The following is a 15,406-nucleotide window of genomic DNA, read 5'->3' as shown; positions in this document are numbered from 1 at the left end:
ATTAGCCATTAAGTAAATGATAACAATCAGTAGATCCAGAGAGATTAAGACGTGGAGCAAAGTGGAGAAAATATGGATCTGCCTGGAAGGGGAAAGAAAGTAGAATTTGTGAATGGACTAGGAGCAGGATGGGAGAGTGGGGTCATCAAATGGAAGGAGATGAGGTTGAGAAAGAGATTGAGGGAAAAGGTGGCTGGAATTAGGGAACATTGGAGGTATTGTGGAAAGCTAGTGCAATGGAAACTTCCTAAAATGTATAAAGTGACCCTACTGAGGACTCCTAGTGATGAGGGATATGGAGTTTTCAATGGTCATCTAGTGTCTCCATGTGGCTTCCAGTGGTGAGACTGGTTTGCATTCAATTAAGTTGTTGGCCAAGTAGTTGCATGAATATCCTCAAATAACCAAGGCTGTTGCTAAGTAAAATATACTCTAGAAACTAATGCAGGGGCTCATTATATAGAACAAGAGCTACGTAAATTATTGAACATTGACTGAGAAATTGAGCTGATGTCTACTTGTAGACTTCACCCATCCCTTCACAATTTCTTTGCTTTTTTTTTCAAATTGTATACATTTTCAGATCATAGGATATTTGGCTTAATCCATGTAACATTAAAGTTCTCCATGTTTGTCTATGCCATTATTTATTATGACTATAATACCCCACATATCTATATAACACATGGTTTTCAATGGACAATTATGTTGAACTACTTAAAGTTCAATTATTTTGAACTCCTTACAGTATACTGGAAAATTATGGTACTAAATATGTAGACATAGATGTATTTTTCACATATGATTTAAGTTCTTTGTATTGGTATCCAGTAGTGATGTTATAGTTATTAATTTATGTTTATTGATTATCAATTGATAGGTGTGTGTATATTTCTGTGTGTCCTTGCAAGTGTGTAATAAGCATGTATGAGGAGGTCAGAGGACAACTTATGGAAGTTGGTAGGCTTAGATTTTCAAAACCTCTTTCAACCTCCCTTCTAGCCCACTGAACAAAGGTAGGGGAGAAGAAAGGTAAATGGAAATGGGGGATGTGGACCTGTTTAGAAGTAGTTTTGGGAGGCAATTTTAAACATAAATTAGTAGTGTCTTTATCTGGACAAAACTGAGGAGCTCCACCAAATTGTCACAAGACCCAGGGAACAGTGAGAAACAGCTGGAATACAACAGGAAGTTTGTTGTTGCTTTTCTTTCTAAAAAGTCACAATAAGGGAAGATGTCTGAAAACCAGTAAATCCTTTCAAGGCAGACCAATGCAAGAGGATCTCCCACTGTTTGTGGGGTTATAGCTATATTTTCTCCAATATCATATGACCTCTTCATAGTTCAATTCAGCAAAACATCACATGCCTTTTCACAAGACAGCTTCCAAAAAGGCACCAAATTTCTGTTCCCACAAAACATCCTTTCATGTGTCTGTTTCAGCAAACTATCTTCTCATAGGGCATTTTCTAGAAAAGTATCACATGACACAACTGAGTCTCCAAAGAAACCAGAAATCTCCACTCCATGTCCCCCTTTCTATTTAAAAACATATCTTTTTCCCTAACATTAACAGTCTATACACAATAGAAACAATTGCAAAAAGCATAACACTGGAACTTTACATCACATTTTTTTTTCTTTTTTTCGAAGCTGGGGACCGAACCCAGGGCCTTGCGCTTGCTAGGCAAGCGCTCTACCACTGAGCTAAATCCCCAACCCCCATCACATTTTAAATAAGCAGCTCGTGGGCACTATAGTCAAAGAACATTCTAAAGAACCTTAAATTTCAATCAATATACAATAATTAAACAAAACAACCTTAATTTTATATCAACATACAACTTTACTTTCTTTTCTCCCTGATCACAACCAGTAACAAACCTACTACCCTAGATGATAACATTCATAACATCAGATGACCAAAACCATCTATTCCCAATGTAAGAAAACAGGAAAAATGTCTTTATATTTCCTTCCTGATGAATTGGAGCAATGAATTTCTGTTTGGAACCCCAGAAGGAAAAAAAAAGAGAAGATCAATCTGAAAAAAGCTAACTTTAACACTTGTTGTCCAGTCTGCCTTGGTCAAGTCTCTGTGATATCTGCCCAGTCTATGTGCTGTGTTATCTTTGTTCGACTGATCAAATGAGTTAGCACTTTTGAAGTTGATTTGCATGGATACATATTTTGGAGAAACCAGTAAATATGACAGTCTGTGGAAGTAAATCACCTGTGTTATTTGGTTTGTGAAGACATTCATGTCTCAGCTGATAAGGAGCTTTTCTCCGGTCAAATCTAATCTTTACAAGTTTTATGCCTATAGACAACCCCATCTTAAAAAAATTGCAGGTTTTCATTCTAATGTCAATACATCCTTATAGTATATTGGCCTAGTTCCTTACTTTTTATCAATAACCCAGTGTATCCAGCTGCTGTTACTTTTTCACCAATATTAAGAAAATTTAGAGTTAACAAAGCATTATTTAGTCTTTCCTGGGGACAGGGTTATTCTCCCTTTTCATTTAACAAGTATTTCTTTCAAGTTACAGTTGGCCCTTTCTATAACTGCTTGTCCTGTGATACTGGTGTACTGTGGTGTACCAGTAACCTGCTTTAATGATATATAAAGAATCATTAAAGCATATTGGATACTTATACAGGGACATTATCAGTTTTAACTTGTGCAGGTATCCAATAATGTCCATTATTTCCAATAAATATGTAATTAGATAATCAGCCTTTTAGAACTTAAGGCAGTCACCCATTAAAATCTGAGTACGTGCCAGTGTTATGATGTATACACCTTTTTCAAATTCTGCAAATTGAAAAACATCCATCTGGCAGATATCATTTCTTTTGGTACCCAGAGGGATACTACCAGAAGGTAACAGAGTTTCCTCGCATAAACAACACATAGGACAGTTTTTATTATTATTTCTTTGGTTTGTTGCCAAGTGACAGGAAAAATGTTTTGTTAAACCTTTCCCATTAATATGATGTTTCTCATAAATGTTGATGCTTCCAATATATTTTCTTTTTTTTTCTTTTTTTTCTGGAGCTGAACCCAGGGCCTTGTGCTTGCTAGGCAAGTGCTCTACCACTGAGCTAAATCCTCAACCCCCCAACATATTTTCTAATAGTAATTGGCCAATTTCCTCATCTCTTTAAGCTATTGGACCTAACAAACCTTTGTGAGACTGAATATGAGTAATATATAATGGATGGTTTCTACTTCTGATGGCCTGTTGCAATTGAGTAAATAATACAGTTAATTCTGAGTAATCAGGGACAAGTTCAGCAGTCTCTGTATGCATAACTCTTTTTGCATATAAAAATCAGTAATTATATCAAGAGATTAGTAATAATCTAAACATAATATAAAGTTCTAAGTTTTGAAATGAGGTATATGGAGTTTTGATCATATTGTTTATTTCATCTGACTTATAACTTGACATCTCCATCTTGTTTGCATCAATATAGAATGTCAGTGCCTCTGGAATTGGCATTCTTTTTACAATACGTGGAAGAATCCATTTAGTTCTTCCTACAGTCTTTATATGTTTGTTTTGGATATTTGCTATTAATTTTGTCCAAGTACTTACTGCAAGTTCTTTGCCATTTTTTAATCACCTCTAATGACATAATTTTAGCATTTGTAAATTTGTATATTTACAAAACAAATTTTAGCATTTACATATATAAAATTTTACTTCTTTTATGTCCATTCCATAATACTCTCTTTCCTTTGCATAATGAGCAGAGAATAAATTGAAAGCAAAATTACCAAAATACAGTCAAGTTTACTGTCAATTTGATCCACATACGGACCTTGAATTCTTTGTACTACAAGAGTTAACTCTGTTCTGTTAAACATCATGAACTATTTAAATTTTAATCTCCTTGTGATGTTTGAAACAAATTACTTAATTCTTATGTACCTAATCCATATGTAGCCTTCAGAGAATTAATATCTCCCATTAAAATTTTTAAATTGGATATTATTGATTTACATTTCAAATGTTATCCCCTTTTCTGATTTTACCTCTGGAAACTCCCTATTCCATCCCCTTCACCCTGCTTCTTTGAGGGTGCTCCCCCACCCATCCACTCCCAACTCCCCAACCTGGCATCAAACCTTCACAGGACCAAGGCCCTCTTCTCTCACTGATGCTGGACAAGGCCATCCTCTGCTACATGGGTGGCTGGAGCCATAAGTAACTCCATGTGTACTCTTCTGTTGGTGGTTTAATCCCTGGGAGCTCTAGAGTGTCTGGTTGGTTGATATTATTCTTCCTATGGGCTTGCAAACCTCTTCGGCTCCTTCAGTTCTTTCTCTAACTCCTCCATTGGACTCCTTGTGTTCAGTCTAATAGTTGACTGCAAGTATCTGCCTCTGTATTTGTGAAGCTTTTGCAGAGCCTCTCAGGAGACAGCTACAGCATGATCCTGTCAGTAAGCACTTCTTAGCATTTGTAATAGTATCCAGGTTTGGTATCCCCAGGTGGATGGCCTTTCCTTCAGTCTCTGCTCCACACTTTGTATTTTCTTTAGACAGGAATGATTTGGGGTTAGAAATTTAGAGATAAGTAGGTAGCTCCATCCTCCAAACATGGGCATTGCCTAACCTCTGTATATGGTCTCTAAAGGTTCTCCCTCCCCTTTGTTGGGCATTTCAGCTAATCTCATTATTGTTGGCTACCAGGAGCCTCTTGCTTTCCTGGCATCTGGAACTCACTGGTGGCTGCCCCCTGTTCCCCATCTCCCATTGTTACACACCTCTGTTCAAATTTCTGACCTGTATATCATCCTGTCTCCTCCAAAAGTGTATTTTGTTCCTCTTTCTAAGAAGCATCCACACTTTGATCTTCCTTCTTCTTGAGCTTCATTAGGTCTAACAATTATATCAAAATAAAAACAGAAAATTTACTTTCTTACTTTTCTATTTCAGTACCTTTTATATGTTTTATCCCTCAGATGTGCTTCATGAATCAGCATCCATCAAAAGGCATTGGTTGCACTGTGAGTAATATGAAGTTTTTCTTTTGCTGCAAAAGAAAGTAATATATTAGAACTCACACTCAAGGCCTCAGTTTGCCATGAGCTAAGGGCTTTTGTCATGAACTTCAGTGAGGCCTACATCTAAAGTCTGAGAGTAAATTTTATTTACTAGATGTGTCCTCTCAGAAGCTTACTGATGGATAAGATCCAGCTTTCTAGCTACTTCTGAACTCTATTTGGCTAATTCAACTTAGCTGTTTGGGCCCAAAACTCCTCTTGAAACTGATTGATTCAAATTGGCTTCTCTCAACTTCTTACTGAATTGCTCTGCTTGGAAAAAGTGCCTGTTAACTTCAGGAACTGACCTGCACTGACAGCACTGACTGTACCAAATGAAAAGAATTGAAAGGAACTGCACAAATTCAACTGAATTGGACTTAACTGAACTCAGCTGAATTCAACTGAACTCCATTGTACTGACTCACTGAACTGCCCATTTCTTCTGCCTCACTCAGTGTTACTTTCTTAGGTAGCCTCTCTTTCCTTTCTATTCTCTTCAGAGTTGGTCATATCTTATCTCTTACTCATTCTGTCAAATTTCTCTCTGTGTCCCTTAATTATATATCACTTTTAAACACGGGTGCTTCCTTTTATAAAATAATTTTACCTTAGAACTGAATAGTAAGTGTGTGCCTGTATTCTAGCCTGAGGAATTAATGGTGTGTGGCATGCCTGCATTTCAGCCAGATCACGCAGACCACAGTCTTTGGATGTGATCATGAATCAGAGCAACCGCCATGTTAGATTAACATTTCTCTACATCTCTTCAGACTTTTGTGATAAGAATTAAACAGTTTACAACATTTAGCTTAAACAGAAAGGGGAAAGATGTAGAGAAATTTAAATGCAGCAAAATGACTGTGTGCAGACAAACACTTAGTGCAGACCTTTAATCCCAAACATTAATCTACAAACATTAGTCTGTAGAAGGAAGGTGCTATGTTTCAAAACGACATCTAATCTAGTAGCACACATAGTGATAATCAGAGAAATATTTGACAGAATGGGTCACAGATATTGAAAGACCAGACAAACTCCATCTTGGGTTCTGTCTCCTTCTTAGTGAACCTGACCTAAGGTTGAAATCAAGTTAACGAAAGTCTGTACCTAGCACTATTCTGTAGGCCACTCCCTAACATCCACCAATCAGGAGGAAAACAGAAATTATGATTGTATCTATAGGTATTTACTTATGAAAGTTTATGGTTTGGCTCTCAGCACCAGCCAATCATCTTAAAGGGCAGAAATTTTTGGTAACCATTAGGAGAAAGAAAGAAACAAATTTCTGTAGGCCTGAATGGCCCGGCTTCAATACCATCTTGTCTCCACAGAGGTTCCTGGTCCTTAGACATGCCAAGGCCTTAAGAAGATCATTTTCAGACCTGAGTACAGAACCTACCACCCTATTTGGACTCTCTTGTAGAATGTGAAATACTTCCTGGTGGCAGCAGAAACCAAACAATAATACTTCTAGGGGACCCAGGACCTCTTGGAGAAGACACCTAAGACTCCCTCCAAGTATGGGAATTCTTGGGTTCTGCTGTATTCAGCAGAATATGGACACCAGGCTTTGCAAATACAGCTAAGACACTGTATTAGGCCACCAAAGAACCCCCAGAGAGCTCTGTCTGGAAAGAGAGATATCAGAAAGCCTTTGATGCCTTAAAGAAAGCCTAAATTTCTGTATGTGTTTTGTTTGCCAGAAGTGACTAAGCTCATGCATCTCTACATGGGCAAGAGATCTGGGAGATTCAGACTCTAAAGCCTTGGCTTGGGCCAGTGGCCTACCTGTCATCTTGGAGCCATCTTAACAGCTGAAGGCACCAGGCCAAAGCCTGACCATCACCATGCCTCATGCTATCAAAAGGTTCTCAAAAAGCCCCTCTCAATCAATGTCTCAACAACATCAGAATAACTTAATACTAGTCCCTCCCTAAATCTTCCCTAGGGTAATTTTCCAGATCCCAACTCCTCTAAGCCTCACCACCCTGCTGCCTTACCCAGAAATGGAAGGACCACTGTTTGACTGCTCAGATATTTTGGCTCATGTCTTCAGGACCAGACAAGGTATTCAAAATTTCTCCATTGATGGATGCTAAGGTGACATGATTCACCAATGGCAAGAGCTTCATCCAAGAAGAAAACAGGTATAAAGGGGCAGTGATGGTGTCAGAGACTGAAACTATATGAGATGCATCCCTGCCATGGGAGACATAAGCCCAGAAGGGTGAATTTATTAGCCTTAACAAAGGGTTTAGAACTAGAAAGGAACAAGAGACTGAAAATATATATGGACAGATGATATGCATTTGTCACAGCCTATGTCCATGGGTCCACCTACAGAGAAAGGAGCCTCTCAACAGCTGAAGGAAAGACTTTCAGAAACAAATAGATTCTTGGCCTACTACAAGTACTAAAATGGTGCAAAATGTTGGCCATCATCTATTTCTCCAGACATCAGAAAGTATATAACTTGGGCCTGGAATCTACCAATGTTCCAATGCCTCTGGATGGTGGAAAATGGTGGATGGAAAATGACAGCTAAGTACTCTTATGTTAAAAAAGATTCATCTTCCCACATGGGTGTCCGAAGGATGGGAGACCTGATCAGGTATGCACAAACCAGGATAAGAGAAGCCAACTCCAAAAACACCAAGATGGTTAAAGACTGCAAGGCCCGCGGTGAAGTGGCCAATGAAAAGAACTCCAGCAGCAGGCTACATGGAAGAAAACATGGAGCCTACTGGGAAATAAACTTCACTGAAGTAAAACGAGGAAAATTTGGTTCTATTTACTTGTGTTTGTAGGTACCTTTTCAGGCTTTCCCCACCAAATATGAAACTGTGTCCACTGTGGCCAAAGCTTTTAAAGGACATTTTACTAAGGTATAGATTTCCCAAGATCAAAGGGTTAGATAATGGATCACCTTTTCGTGTCCCAGGTAAATCAGGAATTGGCCAATATACTGGGGATTGACTGGAAATTTCATTGTGCTAATAGACCCCAGAGTTTAGAAGAGGTAGAGAGAAGGAATAGAACCTTAAAAGAGACTTTAACTATATTGACCTTCAGACTGTCAGTAAATGGGTAACTCTCCTTCCCTTTGCTCTCCACAGAGTATGAAACTCCCCTGACGGGATGGGACTCACTCCTTTTGAAATCATGTTGAGGATGCCAAATCATCTGTATTATTCCAAACATACAGGTAGAGCTCATCACTGAGTTGAAGGATTGCCAATTGCTGGTCTACCTCAAAGGTGCCCAATAAGCTCATGAAAATGTGTGACCTAAACATCATCTTCTCTATGAAACAGGTTCCCCCCTGGAGCCTCAGGAGTTTATTAGAAGCATGGGTCTTAATAAAGAGACACTGCCAGAGGCTACTAGAGCCTCTTGGAAGGGTCTCAATATTATCATCTTGACCACACACAATGCCCGGACGTTCTACAGGGCTACTACATGGATCCACCACACAAGATCCCTAATCACAGATCATTTTGCAGCTGGAGACAATCCAGACCAGTGGGAGAAAAAAGAAAAAGATGGAAGCTGTCTTTAGTCAGGGTTTCTATTCCTGCACAAACATCATGACCAAGAAGCAAGTTGGGGAGGAAAGGGTTTACTCAGCTTACTTCTGCATTGCTGTTTATAAGCAAAGGAAGTCAGGACTGGAACTCAAGCAGGTCAGAAAGCAGGAGCTGATGGGTCCTAATAAAGAGACACAGGCTGTAGAGGGATGTTTCTTACTGGCTTGCTTCCCCTGGCTTGCTCAGCTTGCTTTCTTATAGAACCCAAGACTACAGCCTAGGGACTGCAATACCCACAATGAGATGGTCCTCCCACCTTGATCACTTGTTGAGAAAATGACTTACAGCTGGGTCTCCTGAAGACATTTCCACAACTGAGGCTCCTTTTTCTGTTATAACTCCAGCTTGTGTCAAGTTGACACACAAAACTAACCAGTACAGATGCCTACCAAATGCCCCTTCAACCCACTTAAGCTCAAATTGCAGTGATTCTGCTGGGCCTGCTAACCATGTGTATTGTGGAGTCCAACCCTCATTAGCCTTTTAATCTCACCTAGGTTATTATCAACACAACAATGGGTAAGATTGGGTAAGTTCCTAGCACCAGTTTAGGTTATCTGAACTCTTAGACAGAATTCAGACCAATGGGTTCATAAAGACCTATTTTTACGTCTGTCTAGTACATTCAGACCAGAATAAGGCTTGGAGAAATTTGTATAGAGCGGGACATTCTTTCATCTGCTCAACCTGGACATGTGTTAGTACAGAATATATATAGTGATACCCTCCTTACAAAGCAGAATGTATTTGTCTCATAAGCTCCCGCCACTCTTTCAGGACCCAAAGGAATTAGATCCCTTTGCCAGAAAGACACCGATTTCATGTTATGTAATCCCAGAAAGATAATATTTACTGATTGTGGAAAGAAACAGAAAGGCTGGAAACAAGGAAAAACCTGGTGGCTGCAGATCCATGAGAAACTAGGCCGGGAAGAGACCCTGGAGGATTGTTTAGGATCCAATTATATATTGAGGTGCTCCATATGTCCCTGAGCCCTAAACCTATAATAGCACAACTTCCCTGTACCCCACTGCTAACCCAGGCTCAGGGTTCCCTCCATTCTCCTACTGATAGGGCCCCCACCCAAGCTCCAAGGACAGGATCAACACTGGATAATTGTAATCCTGAGCACTTCTGAAATATAATGGTTTGTCATTTCAGGTCATCAGTGTATACAGGCCTGAATTAACTGAATCATGCTGGTTATCCTATGAGATAAAACTGCCCTATTTTGAAGGTATTGTCCTAATGGGAAACTTCACTGAGTCTGAGTTCCCAATGAGTTCAAGTGGTAAAAGAGAGTAGGCTTACTTTACAATCAATATAAGGCCATGACATTTGTGTTGGAATGGCGTCTGAGGTCTATGTCCACCTTTGTAAACAAACTTATAAGATTAACTCAGATAATAATAAATATTTATTGCCACCTACCAATGCCTGGTGTGCATGCAATGCAGGGCTCACTCCATGTGCCCATGGGACCACATTACATCAAGATTAAGAATTCTTTCTACTTGTTCAGCTATTACCTAGGATTATCTACCACACAGTTGACCAAGTCTTAGACTTTCTGGATGGAACATCAAACTTGGCCCCAAGTAGGGTCAAGTGAAAAATAATCTCAGCCTTGACCATAGCTGTTGTTATGGGATTATGTATAGCTGGCACTGACACAGGATAGCCTCCCTAGTGTTGCAAACAAACATTAGGATGAGCTGAGGCAAGCAATAGATACTGATATGTAAAGACTAGAGAAAGACTTCTCCCCTACCCTCGAAGAGTCTCTAGGCATCCTTGCAAAGATAGCAATATAAAACATGGGCCTAGATCTGCTGCTCATACATACAGCAAGTAGAACTATGCGCAGTCCTCAAGCAAGAATTCTATTCCTATATTGATCATTCATGGGTAGTCAGAGAATCAATGGTCAAAGTTAGGATGGGTCTTGATAAATGTGAGAGAGAAAAAGAAGAGTCCCAAAGATGGTTTGAATCTTGGTTTAATAGCTCTCCTTGGGTAACTATTCTAATTTCTATCTAACTGCAGCCTCTCCTTATCCTGCTCCTATTTACTTTCAGCCCTACCATAAGCAGATCGGTTCAATTCATGAACGATATACTTCGGGCTATTCAGCTTATGGTTACAAAGAGTTACTATCAGTCCCTCCAAAACCTAGACAATGAAGTCCACGAGTGGACCTTTTAGTTAACAGAGATGTATAAGAGAGTTATATAAGATAGAACCTGTCCTAAGGGTGAACTGGACCAGCAGGCCTGCACAGGAAGAAAACAAATTACACTTGTATCTAAAGACATTTATTTATAAAAGTTTATGGTTTGGCTCCCAGCCTCAGTCCGTCACCTTAAAGGGAAAGAAATTCCATAATAGCTTCCCAATCAGATGTATGCCAAGCTAGATATGGGCGTGCATGTTTGTTTGCCTCTAAATGCTTACTTGAAACTAATCTATGGACTTAACCCTCCCAAACTTTTGTGTCAATGATGATGGGGTGGCCCAAGTTCCAGGTTGAATAAAGACACTTGTATGATTGTATCAAAATCAGCACATTGGTGGCCTATTCAGGCTTTTGATGAGGGCACAAAGATAGGATATGCCCAAATCATGAGAAGTGACACAAATAAGAGGTTACTTTAGAGTAACACAGGAGAGAAGTGATGTGTGTGTGTGTATGACAGTTTAACAGAGACAGATTTAAGAGAGAACAAGCTAGAAACAGGTGAGGACAGGATGAGTCAGAGAATGACAGGGAACCAGAAAATCAGAACAATTAGAATGTATTGCCAAAGTTAGTAAGAGGCTATGGAGAGCAATTCAGTCAGAAGCCAACGGAAGGCAGATTGAATCTGTCACCTTTGAAGAATAGATTGTATGGACAATAGAAACATACAGGTCTAGACCTAGAGATTATTAGAACAGAGAAGAAAACACTCAGGGCTTTCCCCAAACCATGTATTCTTACAGCTTGCTTATGACTCTCATCCCATCATCTAAGAAAATAGAAGCAAGATTCACATCTGGCAGTCAATGTAGTTGGAAGAAAAACCCAACATGATTGGAGAAGGAGACAGCCCACCAATGTGTCAAAATCAGAGGACACCTCACAGAAATAGAACAGGAGACATCTGGCATAAAGCTGTAGAGGTGATATTCTCCTGGAATCATCTCCAGAGGAAGCATTTGTTCTCAAGTTTTGCAGCTTGCCCGAAGATACTCAAAAGAACCCAGAGTCACAGGATCCTCTGTGACAACAAATCACAGTAAAACACCCCAAAAGACAATTTCAATTATATAGAATACTCTTCTTGCATTAAAAAAATGGGAAACTGTATTTTACACTTTTACACTAAAAAGCAGTGACAATGGTGATTTTTGTGAGAAAGTGTAAGTAAATGCTATAAAGAGTTCTCATCATCTATTCTCTTTACAAAACAACTGTCTTGTTTTATTCACAGTGGCCATATTAAAGGACAGTTTATTTATTAGGTTTCCAAATGATGGCCATAACTTAATAGCAATTAGCTAGATGTTTAGTTGATTTGAACATTATACAAAGATACAACAGATGTCAAAAATTTATAAAATCTTAAAATAACCTTATTATCTTGAGCAATCAGAAGATACTTTACTTTTATATCATCATTATTGAAAGGGTAATTTATAGTTACAGTTAAAATAAAACTTTAGTTTATGTCTCTGGGTTAGAAGAACATTAAAAATAGTTTTTGAACGCACTTGTTTTTGTTTCCAAGAGATGTATTCTTTGAAATTTTTTATTATAAAATTCCTGGAATACACTGAAGGTCACCTTATTTAGTCTCCCTCAAATGTCTTGAGATAAATTTCTTCCTTCAGGTGTTTATCAATTGGCTAGCATTTCTTCAGTGGATGACTGTTAAGTGGTAACTGTTTATAAGAAATCAATATTGACTTTAGGGGGAAAGCAATAAAATTCTGTGCAACCTTTTTGAATTATTTGTCAGTTTTATTGTTATCTTTACATTGTTGAAAAGAATCGTTGCAATACTTTACAGCATTTGATTTTCTTTTTTTATAATTATTTATTTTATGTATGCGAGCACACTGTCTCTTGTCCTCAGACACACTAGAAGAGGGTAACGGATCCCATTACAGATGGTTGTGAGCCACCATGTGGTTGCTGGGATTTGAACTCAGGACCTCTGGAAGAGCAGTCAGTGCTCTTAACCACTGAGCCATCGCTCCAGCCCAGCATTTGATTTTCTTATATATACCAAAAGGATTTGGTATTTTTTAGTTTTTGAGTTTATATTACCTTTTATGGGCAAGATATCTACCATGAATAAAAGTAGTTTTTTTTCCTACTTGAAAACTTTTTTAAACACAAGAAAATGATAATTAAATTTTGTCATTTATTAACATTTATAATTCATAAAGTGATAATGCTAAATATATTGCTTGTATTATATTTCAAGTTTATGAGAAATTTGCAAAACCTTATTTGATTCACATGAAAATTACTTATGAAATAAAGCTAAACTTTCAGTCCTTTCAATATTAAATATGCAATTATATTATATAAAATCAGTAAGAGATTAAAATAACATTAAGTATATAACACCAGAAATCAATTACAGCATTATTTACTGTACAAGTAATTATGGTCTTGATCTCCATTTATTTTACTGTAACACTATATTATCAGGATACATAATTAAATATATTAATAATTCATTACATAAAGAGAAGACTCAGGGAACAGCTAAATTAAGTAAACCACAGATCACAGCAGTGATAATTTTTAATGGCGTAATAACTTTCAATGTCAAGAACATGGTCTCTCTCTTTCTATGCAGATAATTTATGGCTTTGATTGTAGATTATGTTTTAATTTATGATTTTCCAACCCAATTACTACATTTATTTAAAAATTGTAAAACATGTATATAGACATCATTTCATGGAATTCTAGAATCCATCAAATTTTGATAAATTTGATAAAGTCTGAAATGACTTCTGGATGGCCTATCTTGGATCATCTTCATCAAGGCATGCGAAACAGAGGTATTCGTTATATCAATGGGAAACTTAAATCTACCCTGAACTATTTTGGGAACACACTCCCTTCCTGAGCACTGATGAAATTACATAGCATGCTTAGACAGACCATTGTCCACAGAGGGACATTTTTAATACAGCAGAATAAAATGAATTGCAATATGTATCATTCATTTGATTGCTATTGTGAATATATAAATTTAGAGATCAAAAGACACAGGGGTTTATATATAGTAACTACAGTTTGTTTTGTAAACAGGCATGGGTATATATACAGAAATAAACACAAAAAGGAGGTGAAGTTTAATAAACTTGAAGTGAAAATGTATTATGAAATTTAATTGATAGTAATAATTGGTAAATGTATCCAAGATGTAAATATTTCCTAAAGTTACAAACAGTTGTGAAAAAATATAAGAAATTACTCAAATATAAGAAATTACTGGGGGTTGGAGATTTAGCTCAGTGGTAGAGTGCTTGCCTAGCAAGCGCAAGGCCCTTTCAGTCCTCATCTCGGAAATTACTGCTAGCTTAAATATATCACAGCTAACAAGATTTTAGGGAATTTAAATGGCAAAATAATAAACAAACAAATGTGCACCATATTCACCCTAAGCTCACTTATCCACCATTGACCTTATTAATTCTTCAAAGAAAATATTTATGTTCTTCAATTCCTTACATACTTTGCTGGTGCCATATTTTACACCTCCTTATGGAGCTGATCACTTTGCTATTTACATCTAAAACTGCATATACTTACAGTCAATATATTCAACACCAAATCTCAGTCAGTAAAACCTCTCAACTGCTTTGCTCCATCCCATATCATACTGCCAAAGGCCTCTCTCTGAGCCTGGCAGCAAGCTCTCTACCTATCTAGTTCCCAAGGCAGGTTTCCATGCCAGAAACACACATCCCAACTCCGTGGCGGCCCAGACCAGCCACTACACACTCTCTTAAACTTAAATCACCACATGCAAGAACGCACAACACTATAACCTTTGAACTCATTGTTAAGATAAAATTGTCCACCTAAACATACAAAGCCCTATACACATCCATCCCTTAAGAACATGTGTAACAACCTGTAAAGGTACAGTGTAGAATCTCAATGTCAGCTTTCATGTTGTGTCCCAGGCTACTCTCTCTTCTCCTCCTCTTCCGTTCCCATCTACTCCTCTTCCTTCAAACTTTTCTCCCGCCCATCCTTCCTTCTCATCCAATGACAGGCCTCATTCTATCTTGTGCCTGACTCACCTGTGACATCATCCCACACTCCTACAGGGTTGCCCTCCTCCTCAGCTTCCTCCAACTTTCCTTAATTGAACAAGAAAGTTCAGCAGCTTCTGTTCATAGGTTGGGTGCACATATCTGCATCTGACTCTTTCAGCTGCATGTTGGGTCTTTTGGAGAGTAGTCATAGTAGGTCCCTTTTTGTGAATGCCCCATAGCTTCAGTAATGGTGTCAGGTCTTGGGGCCTTCCCTTGAGCTGGAATCCATTTTGGGCCTGTTGCTGGACTTTCTTTTCCTCAGGCTCTTCTCCATTCCCATCCCTACAGTTCTTTCAGACAGCAAGAATTATGGAACAGAGCTTTGACTGTGGGATGGCAACCACATCCTTCACTTAATGCCCTATCTTTCTGCTGCAGGTGTGTTCAATAAGTTCCTCTCCTCACTGTAGGGTATTTCATTTAGGGTC

At 38.3% G+C, this 15,406-nt stretch overlaps 1 long non-coding RNA gene across 1 annotated transcript in view; it reads right to left on the bottom strand.

Moving 5' to 3' along the window:
- LOC134480983 (uncharacterized) overlaps positions 1-15,406 on the bottom strand; it is a 308,633-nt gene that overhangs the window by 4,129 nt on the left and 289,098 nt on the right. Inside the window, exon 6 of the long non-coding RNA XR_010056095.1 lies at positions 4,955-5,048. This is a non-coding gene — a long non-coding RNA (uncharacterized LOC134480983). The remainder of the gene's footprint in view (positions 1-4,954; positions 5,049-15,406) is intronic.

The sequence above is a fragment of the Rattus norvegicus genome, chromosome 11 (genome assembly GCF_036323735.1).
Source record: "Rattus norvegicus strain BN/NHsdMcwi chromosome 11, GRCr8, whole genome shotgun sequence".
Classification (NCBI taxonomy): Eukaryota; Metazoa; Chordata; class Mammalia; order Rodentia; family Muridae; genus Rattus; species Rattus norvegicus.
Note: the sequence above shows the minus strand (reverse complement) of the source record. Positions and strands in the feature narration are given on the sequence as shown.